Here is a 12327-nt window from a genome sequence, read left to right on the forward strand (position 1 = left end):
ACATCTAATTTACTTCTTGTTTATCTGTCTACTGGATTTGTCAAATTCTCACAAAGTAATGTTTAAGGTCACACAGAACTATTATTTTATTATTCTTACTAGAATTAGTGTTTCTTTCAATCCACAGTTACATGAAACTATTAATGATGACTCTTTGGGTCACATCATTTGACAAGTTCTGCATTTTATGCAACTATGTGCTAATTATCTAGCTCACATCTGGCTATCCTTCCACAGGGATAATCCATTAGACTTTGTTCAATTCTCTACTGAAATACAGGTAATCCATGGCTATAGGTGCATTCCCCTAATCTACTAGTCTAGAACCCTGTAAAAAAAAAGAAAGAAAGGAAATGAAGTCAGTCTGGCAGACTCTGTTCTTTTCTTTGGTCTAGATCTATGATTTCATTGGTATAGAGATCTCCACATCATTGTGATGTATATCAGTAGCCATTCTGTAATTTATAAGAGGTTAACTCTCCAGGATCACATAGAACATGTGTCAGAGGTTGGACTTGAACCAGGGGTGTGCTGGAGCCAGCTCAGACCAGCTCAGCAGAGGCCATTGTTAAATTTTCAGTGTAAGCATTTACATCTCAGGAATCAGCGGCACCTACAAATTAGGGCTTTATTTATTTTTTTGTAGATTACCTAGTCTTAAGGAAGTGTTACTAATGAAGATTAAGTTTAAAAGTGTGTTTGCACAATTCTCCTTCTTTCCGCCCCCCACCCCATCCCCAGTCCAGCTGTTTTGTTAAACATTTACCAGCACACTCTTATATCGCTCTGTAAACATTGTTGAGTTCAGCAGGAGTGTCTCTGAAGGCTCAGGGAATGAAGCCATCATCAGGCTGGAGGACTGGGGATTGTAAAGGTGACAACGGGCATTTCTATAGAGCTCTAAGGTTTGTAAAATGCTCTAGTCCACTGTCTCATCAGAGCCTCGGAACACCTCTGTTTGGAATCCAGGTTTTCCTGACCGGGAGACTGTATTTCACTAGTCCAACACACAGCCTGTTCTTGATGAAGTCACCCTTCCTATTTGGGGATGCTGCTTCCATTTCTAGATGTTCGGTGGTTTCAGTCATATCTGACTCTCTGTGACCCCATCTGAGGTTTTCTTGGCAAAGATTCTGGAGCAGTTTGCCATTTCCTTCTCCAGCTCATTTTACAGATGAGGAAACTGAGGCAAACTGGATTAGGGGACTTGCCCAGGGTCATACAGCTTGGAAGTGTCTGAGGCCAGATTAGAACTCAGGAAGATGAATTCCTGACTCCAGGTCTGGCACTCTTTCTACTGTGCCATCCGGCTGCCCTAGATATACACTAACCATCCTTTAATTATGGAGTCCAGAATTGTTCTTACCTCGATCTTAATAAGGTAGTGCTCGGCGCTTAGTAGGCAGTTAATAAATGTTTATTGTCACACTGACTACCCATCCTGAGAAGTTTGCTTGCGTGTTAATAAGAGGGGTTGCCTTGACCTAAAATGCTAACTGTCTAAAAAAGTGGAATGCCAGGGGGAAGACGCTCTGAAGCAAGGCGGCTCCTTATATCACATGGCGTCAACAACCCACCTCCTTTGCAGAGACTGCCTCAGATTGGTCCACGCTCTGAACCATGAGCCTGCTATGAATGAGTGTGAACTTTACGGGTGTCCACTATGGTGTTAGCTGATAACTTAAGACTGTTCAATACGTTGAAAAGAACACTGAATGCTACAGCATTCAGAGGGCTGGGCTATCCTCTTGTCTCTGCACGCCATTCACCTCCGTGCTCTTCTGATGGCTTTCTCATGCCAGAATAATCTCCTCTTCATTGCCATCTATCCTAATTCTGCCTATTTCTTCAAGGATGATAGTAATGATAGCTAATATTTAGATAGCACTTACTCTGTAAAGTCAGGCACTTGGCTTTACAATGATTATCTCATTGGATCCTCACAGCAACCCTGGGAGGTAGGTGCTTTTATTATTCCATATTAGAGATGAGGAAACTGAGGTTAAGTGACTTGCCCAGTGTCACCCAGCTAGTAAGTGTCCAAGGCTAGACTTGACTTGAGGTCTAATTCTTGGTTTAGCACTCTATCTACTGCAATACTTAGCTTAAATATTATCTCCCAGATTTCCCTGACATCTTCCAGTCCTTAGCGATGCCTTCCCTCCTCAGAACTTGCGGAGCATTTGGCACCACTCATATGGTGCTTATTATTTATTGCCTTGTATTGCTATATGCATACATGGCTACCTCCTCCACTATTAGACAGGAAAGTCCTTGAGAGCATAAACGCCTGTCTCATACAATACAACTCTTGATCTCCCACAGCACCTAGCAAGTGCCCTTTGCTTTATTAACGCATCGAATGAATGAAATCCACATATTCCACACTGCCCCCCCCCTTAATTCCCTTGAGGGTTAATTGCCCTTCCTTCCCAACTTTCTAATCCCTCAGAGTCTCCAGGTGAGGGGAAACCCTGTAGGCTAAAAATAGAAGTTTAGAAGAGACCAGGGCTGTTGTTTAAGATTTAGTGGTTTTTACACACCCCAGAATGAAGGAGCGGGCCAGGCATCCTTTGGGGATAGCTGACCAAGGCCAATGGATTAGCAGAATCCTCTCCAGTGAGCTCCTGGGACCAGATCGCTAGAGCGAAAGGCTGTTGAACGAACTCAAGACTTAAAGCTAGGAGGGACCTTGGAAAACATGAATTTAACTCCTTCATTTTATAGATGAGGAAAGCGAGGCCCAGAGAGGGAAAGAGCCCGAGGTGACATAGATAGTAAATCCTAGAGCTGGAATTCAAACCCAGGTCTTGTGACTCCATGTGTAGGGACTCTCTGAATCTGGGTGGTGGCCAACCAGCAAACAAGCAGACTGCCTTCCTGTGACAGAAGGCATAGAAGATGCTTTTTCCTTTACAGTTCGCCCTTCCCAGCAACCATATTTTCCTGCCCTAGCCCAGTGGCTTGTCAAATGTTATTCCCTCCAAGAAGCCATCCCTGATTTCCCCAGTCAATAATTACCCTCTAACTTTAAATGGTAGGTGAGCTTTAGAGCTGGGAGGAACCTCACAAGTCATTTCTTTATTTTAAGAATGAAGAAACGGAAGCCCAGAGAGGTTAGATGACCTATCCAGGGTCACCCAAAAGAAGCAAATGACAAGAGTCCAGACTGGAACTTGGGTTCTCCAGTTCCAAATCCTCTGTCCTTTCCGCTGCACGCCAGCGAGCTCCCGAGAACACCCGCAGGAAGAGAGGCGAAATGGGCTCCGTCAGATCATGACCGTAACCTACATTTAGTAACGACTCACATACATACCCTTTAAAATTTAGTTATTGCTTTTTTTTAACACTAGCGCCTAGCACAGTACCTGGCACATAGTAGGCGCTTAGTAAATATTTATGGATTATTGATCGATTGACACCTCTCATGCACTTATCGTGTAATATGGAGGATTTTACTTACGGGTGTGTGTGTGTGTGTGTGTGTGTGTGTGTGTGTGTGTGTGTGAGAGAGAGAGACCCCCTACTAGACCGTAAGCTTCCTGAGGCCAGGAACCGTCTGACCTAAAGTTTCGAAATCCTCCAGCACCTGGAACTGCGCTTTTGGTCCAGCATTAACTTGCAAGACGTGCGGGAGTATAATAAAGAGGGCAGTGGGGGAAGGAGGTGGGAGCGGGGCAGGGATGGTGGAGGAAAGGGGGATGATAAAGGTAATGGAGGTGTGTAGGGGGAGGGAAGAGAATCCCCAAAAAGAACAAGCGTAAGAGGAAGGAATGAGCCTGGGAGAGAGGAACCCAGAGAATCCAGTAGGGAAATCAGGAAGGAGGAGGGAATGTAGGCGAGAGGAGAACGGGGAAGAGAGATGTCCTCCCACGCAGTCGCACACTCCTCCCCCAGTCCCCCAGAGGCCTGGCCGGATCCAGGGGACCTCTCTCCCTGGGCGGCCAGGGCGGCGCGCGGCCCTAAGCCTATTTACTGCTTTTTCAGCAATCATGTTTTCACCTTGTGCTGTCACGGAGCCCGTTGTCCCTGCAGCCTGGTCTCCCATTGGCTCGCTAAAAATGCTTCTCTAATCTGCAGGCTGATCTTTTACACTGCTCCCCCCCTCCCCTTTTCCTCCTCCTCCTCCTCATCTGCTCTGACCTTCCTCTTTCCAATAGACCCAGCTGAAAGAGGGAGAAAGGAATAGAGGGAGGGAGGGAGGGAGGTGGGAGGGGGAGGGGAGAGAGAGAGAGAGAGAGAGAGACTAGGCAGAGACGGGGAGCCATCCTGCCCCCTGCCCCCTGGAAGCCATCTGGACCTGAAGGACTGGCCTGTGCACGACTGGGATCTCCCTCTCTCCTAGCTGTCCCCACCAACCTCTCTGGAACCTCCAATGGTGACTGCTCACTGACTGTTCCTGTCCCAAGGTAGGTCCTTGGCCCTTTACTCTTGATGACTTGGTTCCGGGGGTGCTGTATTTGAATATATAACCGATTTTACCGTAGCTCTGTTCCCTGGGGGTAATGGGGGTGGGGAAGGGGTTAACCAGGGACCTGCAGCTTGTCTGGGCTGCCTGCCAAGAATGGTGATGACTTTAGGGACTTCACAATTCTACTGCTACCCCTCTCCCCCTTAATATCTACCCCTAGTAAAGGCTTACAGGGCATATCTGGTCTGGAATGCAGAGGTGTCAGAGGTGTCCCAGGTGTCACCTAGCCAGGGGAGGAGGGGCAGAGTTGCTGAATACATCATTTCCAATTTGATGGAGATATACGTCTTTGCTCCCAAGGGAAAGGACAGGAAATGGATGCTTTGGAAAGCTTGGGCCCCCAATTGGGAGTGGGGGGTGGGGGAAGGAAAGGAGGCAGGGGAAAGGAGGAGGCAGCCATGGTTTTGAGGGGTTTTCCTGCTCTTTTCTGCAAGGTTTTCAGTGTTTGCTCAGGATCTGTTTGGATGGGTAGGTGGGAGGGAGTCAGAGATGCCTGTTATATTTATGGATGCAGCTGGTAGGAGAGAAACACAGCATCCTGTGTCATTAGCCCTGTGCCTTTATCATGCAGAGTGTGTCAGAACCCTCCTAGGTATGCAGGTCAGGGTGACTGGTGGAGCCAGTCCCTTTCTACTAGGGGACTAGTTAAGTGCAGGAAAAAGAGTAGGGAAGAGAAGGTGATTAATTGTGTGTATGATTAAGGCGACTGATTTCCTAGCAACAATGTCTTCTCCACCTATCCCTCAATCTGCCCTTTGGTGACTTTTTTGCTCCATTAAAGGCAGCCAATGGTGTTTATTTTAGCCTGATTTCATCTCTATAGAAATGTCAGGGGAGGAGGATCCATGAAGAATGATTTGCCCTCAGACTTAGCGTCCCTCCCCTCTTCAACCCCTCCCCAACAGGACCCAGGGATGGTTTTGGCGTGTCTGGAACATGTGTCATGCAATTGTAACTACATGTGACATATCACAGGGGCCCTGGGGAAATTACATCCTGCACGGTTGAAAGAACTGGTCATGTTTAGCCTGGAGAAAAGAAAACGGGGGGAGGGGGTGTCACCTGCTGTCTTACAGGATTTGGAGGACTGTCATACAGATAAAGAATTAGAATTGTTTCTGCTTGGCCTCAGAGGGCAGAACTAGATTCAGTGGCTACTTAAGGAAGTAGTGGGCACTGTCCAGAGGACACTGGATGAGAATACAGCTGGGATGTTGGAGAAGACACTCTTGTTTACACATAAAGTTGGACCAAGTGTTCCCTTTTGATTCAGATTCTATGATTTTGTGTGGGTTAGAGCTGAAAGGGCCTTCAAAGATCATCTGCAGAGGCCCAGAGAAGGGAAATGATCTGCCCAAGGTCATACAGGTAATAAGTCCCAGAGGCAAGATTTGAACTCAGGTCTTCTGACTCCAAATCCAGGGCTCTTTTCCTGACAGCTCCCTGAGACACCTTCTTCTGACAGAACTCCCTCTCTTCCTTTGGCTAGAAGGAAGAAGCCTCTGAGACCAACAGAGAGTTCAGTTTAGACCCCAGTTTGTACCTAGAAATGAGGAAGGTATGCCTGGCATTTATGGATCAGAACAAATCACAGATGAGCACTCCCACCACACTGAATGTCATTTGTCAGGGATCTTTAGATTTTTAATGAGAGTGCTGCTGCCCAGGGAGAATGCCTGAGGGTTCCTTTGTGCCTGGATCTCTCAGACATGAAAGATGGTAGATGTCCTGGAAAGGGAACCAAATTTAAAGTCAGAAGACCTGAGTTCAGATCCTAACTCTGAAAATTGCTAGTGTGCTCTCAGGTAAATCCCTTAATGTCTCAGGTCCTTCATTTCCTCATTCCCAAGATGGGGATGTTAATATTTGCACTTGCTTACCCTATGAGGTAAGGACTGCTACCTTGAAGTGAGTCATAACTTATTGAACCTTGTGATATCACTGTGAGAGGGCAGGTGTCTTTGCCCTCATTTTATAAGTGAACAAATAGATGTGGAGAAGTGAAGTCACTTGCCCAGGATTATACATTTAGTTAGCTGCAGAACTACATACAGTTTGAGGCTGTCTTCTGATTCCTAAATCTTCTTTTCTTTAGGAAAATCTACTCTTTCTGTCTGTCTCTCTGTCTTTGTCTCTATTTCTGTAGCTCTGTTTCTGTGTCTCTGTCTGTCTGTCTATCTGTCTCTCCCATTTCCACTTTAGCTTTTTAATCATGGAGGCACAGATTCCGAGATCTGTGGAGATTTAAGGTAAGGGAAGAGATCAGTGTGGGATGAAAGATCACAGATCAATTAAGAGGCAGTGGAGGATAGTGAATGGAGTGCTGTCCTTCAAGTCAGAGTTCAAATCCTATCTCTGACACCACCTGCCTGTGTGACCTTGGACAAGTCATGGCAATTCTCTGGGCCAAAGTTTCATCTGTAAAAATGGACTAGATAGGCTCTGAGGCCACTTCTAGCTCTCAGCCTACGATCCTGTGAGGCTCAAGCTGGTTCTTGAAAGACGGAGAGGAAAGGGGCTTGAGAAGTGAGACTGCATGGGTTAGACAGGACTGATGGGGGGAGGCAGCACCTTGGACAGGGAATTGTGCGCCTTGGAAATTTTGAGAGATGTTCTCACAGCAACCCCCGTCTGTGTATATAGCCTTTATTGTACCACATGAGGCTTGACCCAGTGGAATTGTAGATTTACTATTGGAAGGGACCTTAGGGGTCAGCTAAACTAAGGCAATTATTTTACAGATAAGGAAGCTGAGGACTGGAGAGTTGAAGGGACTTGCCTAAGGTGACACAGATCCAGGAGGCAGAGTCAGGATTTGAATGACCCCTGACTGAATTTGGCACTCTATTTATTACATCACACACACTCTTAAACACCTCCAGGCAATAGAGAGTGACATTTTCTGGCAATATAGATAAGTGCATTTATGAAAAGAATAATTAAATAATATCTCTGGATGTTCTTCCTTGTGTGTTTTTGTGCCTAAGGCAACTGTCTACCTTGCTTACTCTTCGGCTTGCTTCTGAATAGAGGACTTTGCATGTCAGGTTGAGACATTTGGGTTTGGTCTGACAATGACTAGGGGCTCTTGAGGTGGGGAGTGACCCTCTAGGAGTAGGATTTTTAGAATGACCATTTGGCAGAGTGTTTAGAATAGATTTTTCTTGGGGCAGGGGGGCCTGGAAATGAGAGGATGGTCTTGGATAAGGTGGTAGCAGTAGCAATGGGAAGTAAGGAATGAATTTTCGACATTGTAAAGGAAGAATTCCAAGTCCCAAGAAGTTCTTGCTTTAATGGATTGGCTGGCTGGGGGCTGGAGGTGGAGGTGGGGGGGTGGGGAGGAGGGAATGAAGGAGAAGGATTCAAAGTGGACTCCAAGGTGCTAAGAACTCTGATGCCACTGGCAGGAAGAGGACTGTGGGGAAGGGCAGGCAGGCAAAGATGATGAGCTCAGGTTTGGACCTGGTGAGTTGTGATAAAAGGGCAGCTACGTAGTGCAGTGGATAGAGTGGCCAGCCATCTTTCTGAGTTCATATCTGCCCTCAGATGCCTACTAGTTGTGTGATCCTTGGCAAGTCACTTAACTCTGCCTCAGTTTCCTCATCTGGCAAATGAGCTGGAGAAGGAAATGGCAAACCACTGCAGTAAAGAAAATCCCAAATGAGGTCCCAAAGAGTCAGACATGACTGAGACAACTGAACAACAGGACATTTAAGAAGACAGAAAAGATGGGGAAGGCAGCAAGCAGGAATTGAGGAAGTCTGGGACAAGCAATTAGGGAGGTTGCCTGAAGTTACCAGGCATCCCTTTGAGTCCTTATTTTCAATACATTTGCTATTATGGATTTTTTTAAACTTGGGAATGAAAAGAAATACACATAACAATGTTGTTGTTTGGATCTGTGATTTCATTTGTGTGGGAACTCCAGGCATGGAAACTACCTCCACAGATACAGATCAGCACCTGCTCTGTAATTTAAAGTCTTAGAGATTATCTGGGGCACTAAGAGGTTATATGATTTGCCCAATCTCATGCTGTTAGTGTTAGAGGCAGGACACGAACCCAAGCTATCCTAACTCCAAGGCCAGTTTTCTATCTATTATACCATGTTGTCTTTCAGACATTTCTAAAAATTGCATAGTGCCTTCCCTCCATGCCTTACAGAGGTGGGGGTCTATAGGCATGGACTGTTGCATATTCATCAGACTCAGTTGATATAGGCCCACAGGGATGGGGAATCTGGCCCTTTGACTGAATCCAAACTTCACGGAACAAATATGCACCCAAGGGCCACACTTGAGGACCTAGAAGGCAACATGTGGCCTTGAGGCTGAAGATTCCCCACCCCTGATATAGGTGTTAGTTTTGACGAGCTGTTTTTTTTTCTGTTTCTTTTTTATTCCTTGTGACCAAGGATGGCTTTCTGAGAGGGGTTGAAAACCAAGGTGATGTTAAAAGGGAGAGATCAATAAAAACTTGTTAAAAAACACAAACCAACAACAAAAATACATTTATTGCTCTCTCTTCTACTGGCTCCGTATAATACACCAGTAGGATTCTTGCATGTTCAGTTGTGACTCTCGATATTATTCAATGGCCAATCTAAATTCTCTTGTGACCTCCATTTCTACCTTCATTATTCTTCTAAAGCTCTGCAATTTGATAACCACAGGCCTTAATTGAGTGGAGAGACAAGTAAGGAGGGTGAGAGCAGGAGGGGGCAAGTATACACACATCTTTGCTGGGAGCTGCAACAAGCATTTATTAGGCACTTGCTGTGTACAGCCTCCAGTAAAGTCTTCTGATGCCTCCTCGTTATGCGGAGGTAACCCTGGGTCGTCAAAGGCTTATGCCGGCAGAATATAAGAGCTTATGAGGTCTTTTAAAGTTGGAAAGGCTTTGAGTTTGGACCTCGAAATGGACTTCCCCAGTGACAGGAGGACAAACCAAGCTCAGTTCAGAAAGTTCATTAAGAGAAGGTCAGCTACCAAGTGATTAATTTTGGGGCGAAGGAAGGAAGGGGCAGCAACATATGCAGACTGTCTACCAAGGCACAATGTGGAGGATCTCTGTGGGTCAAAAGAGCACCACTGTAAGGAAGCCAAGTGGCTTTAGACACACTGAGGAGTATATTGAAACTGTTCACTCTGTACTAAGGACTATCAGTCGGTTAATAAGCATTTAGTAAGAACAGCTAGCATTTATATAGTACCTACTATGTGCTACACACTGTCTTCGGTGTTTTACAAATGTTATCTCATTCGGTCCTTGGAACGAACCTGGCAAGCAGGCACCATCCCTATTCCCATTTTTTTTTTTTTTTTTTGCTTTTTGGCAGGGCAATTGGGGTTAAGTGACTTGCCCAAGGTCACACAGCTAGTACATGTGTCAAGTGTCTGAGGCCGGATTTGAACTCAGGTCCTCCTGACTCCAGGGCCGGTGCTCTACTCACTGCGCCATCTAGCTGCCCCTCCTATTCCCATTTTACAGTTGAGGAAATCAAGGCAGATAATTAGTGGTCAAATGACTTGCCCAGGGTCCCACTGCTATTAAATGTCTGAGGTCAAATTTGAACTGGGTCTTCCCGATTCCTGGCTTATCACTCCATCTGCTGTGCCACCTGGCTGCCTCTAAATTTATTTAGTCTTTTAATGAATTTATTAAGAGCTTACTATATGTCAGGCCCTGTACTAAGTGATGGGGATACAAGCAATGGCAAAAAAAAATGGTGGAAATGAGGCAGTTAGGTGGTGCAGTACATGGAGTGCTGGGCTGAAGATTTTGAATTTGGCTTCATGTGCCGAATAATAGGTGGCAAAGTGGATAGAGCACTGGGGCTGGGAATCAGGAAGCCTCATCTTTCTGAGATGGAAATCTGGCCTCAGATACTTTGTAGCTGTGTGACCCTGGGCAAGTCACTTCACCCTATTTGCCTCAGTTTCCTCATCTGTAAAATGAGCTGGAGAAGGAAATGGCAAGCCACTCTAGCATCTTTGCCAAGAAAACCCTAAATGGGGTCATGAAGAGTCAGGACATGACTGAAACTACCTTATAATGATTGCTCATATAGCGCCCAATAAACAAGAGGTGAATGCTTTCAAGGAGCTTACAGTCTGGTTGGAGAGATAAGCTGTAGACCTCATAGCCCAGGAGGTGATATAGGATTTCAGAGGAGGGAAGGATCATCCAAGAATGGAGTAGCCAGGGGAGCTTTCCTGATGATCTCTAAGGTTCTTTCCCACTTCATGAGCTGATCTCCTGCGTCTTGCCTCTGTCACTTCCTACTTCAACTCTAGTCAAATCGCATTATTCTGTGAGTCTCCATTTCCTCATCTGTAAAATGGGGGAGGAGTGGGAGTAGCATTTCCATTATTTAACTTGCAGAACTGTTGCAAGATCTTGTAGTAAACCCTTAAGATTGAATAGAAATGTGACCTTGTTATGGCTGGACAATGTGATTGGGCAACCCAAAGCCCAAGGCAGTGAGTACCAAGTGCCCTCTCCCCTGCTAGACAACAGCCTTATTAAGATTTCTTTCCTATCTTTTTATCCCAACGGCTGAGGGCCAGCAGGGACTATAGACTGTTTTCTTTTTCTTCTGCACGCTGCCCTCTCTCCCCCCAAGCTAACATGGTACCAGGGATAGAACAGTGGCCCAATACATATCTCATAGAATTAGAGAATGGTATTGATCACCTACAGCAACTCCTCCTCCTGTCCTCTTCCCATTATACAGGCTGTCCCAGTTTTAAGTTTAAAACAAACAAACAAACAAACAATAACAACAACAACAACAAAAAAACACAAAACCTTAAAGTGCACCAGCACTTTTGGGACAACCTGTATTGGTGAGGAAACAGAGATAAAGGAGATGAAGAGCATCATGTCTCTTTACATTTTATAATTTTGAAAGAGCTTTTGCACCCATGACTATTTTATTTTATCTTCAGGATGATCTTCTGAGGTAGGTAGGGCAACCATCTTCCTTATAGATAAGGAGACTGATATCCGAGCGGTGAGGTGGCAGTTTTCGGACCAGGACCCAGGTGCAGTGAGAAGAGCAGTGGACTTGGAGGTGGAAGATCTGGTTTTGCCACTTAATAGCATCACCTCTCTGAACTTTAGCTTTCTCACCCATAAAGTAGGTTTAAAAATACCTGTCCTAGCCGCTCCTCAGGGTTATTGGGAACACGACTTATGTTAAGTGCTATATAAATGTCAGTTATTATCACTATTACTACATTAAACTACTATTTTTTGGTTGAGTTCCATGTCTTTTCCCCTCAGGTGAGTCCCAGGTTTGGGAGCCTGGCCCTCATGCCCTGATCTCTCATCCCTGCTCAGCCCTGCTGCCTCAGCAATTCCCACTTCCGTAGGTGGTTCTTCATGGTGCTGCTTGGCCTCATACCAGGTGACCATTCTCCTCCCTTCCCCCCCAGACGTCCCCCCTGCCCAACCATACTGCCTAGTCCCAAGGTACCTCCGGTGTCCAGTGTCTCTTCTATCAGAGACTCCATCAGACACCAAGGCTGCTTGCAGAGCGTTGGGTATCCAGCCTCAGCGGTATCAGCTGGCCCACTTGGCCCAGGCCCAGGGTCGGGTGCTTCTGATGTAAGGTACCTGCCCCCTCCTCCCATTTGGTGCTGTCTCTGTCTCTGGCACATTTCCAGTTGCCCCTCCCTCCCTCCTCTCCTGGCTATTATCACTGGCTTCCTGGGCCAGACACCTCAGACGGATCCAGAACTAACTCTGGGCATCAGTTTCCCCACAAATATAGAAGGAACTTGAAAGTCTCTTTGTCAACAATCTCTCACTCTCAGCCCTCGGAGTTCCACAGTCAAGCTGGTTTCATTCAT

At 46.0% G+C, this 12327-nt stretch overlaps 1 protein-coding gene across 1 annotated transcript in view; it reads left to right on the forward strand.

Annotated features, from left to right (window-relative positions):
* Positions 1-4150: 4150 nt before the first annotated feature.
* PACSIN1 (protein kinase C and casein kinase substrate in neurons 1) overlaps positions 4151-12327 on the forward strand; it is a 109553-nt gene continuing 101376 nt past the window's right edge. Inside the window, exon 1 of the mRNA XM_036768888.1 lies at positions 4151-4409. The gene's annotated coding sequence lies outside the window, so the exon portion shown is untranslated. The remainder of the gene's footprint in view (positions 4410-12327) is intronic.

Source organism: Trichosurus vulpecula, chromosome 7 (genome assembly GCF_011100635.1).
Source record: "Trichosurus vulpecula isolate mTriVul1 chromosome 7, mTriVul1.pri, whole genome shotgun sequence".
Lineage (NCBI taxonomy): Eukaryota > Metazoa > Chordata > Mammalia > Diprotodontia > Phalangeridae > Trichosurus > Trichosurus vulpecula.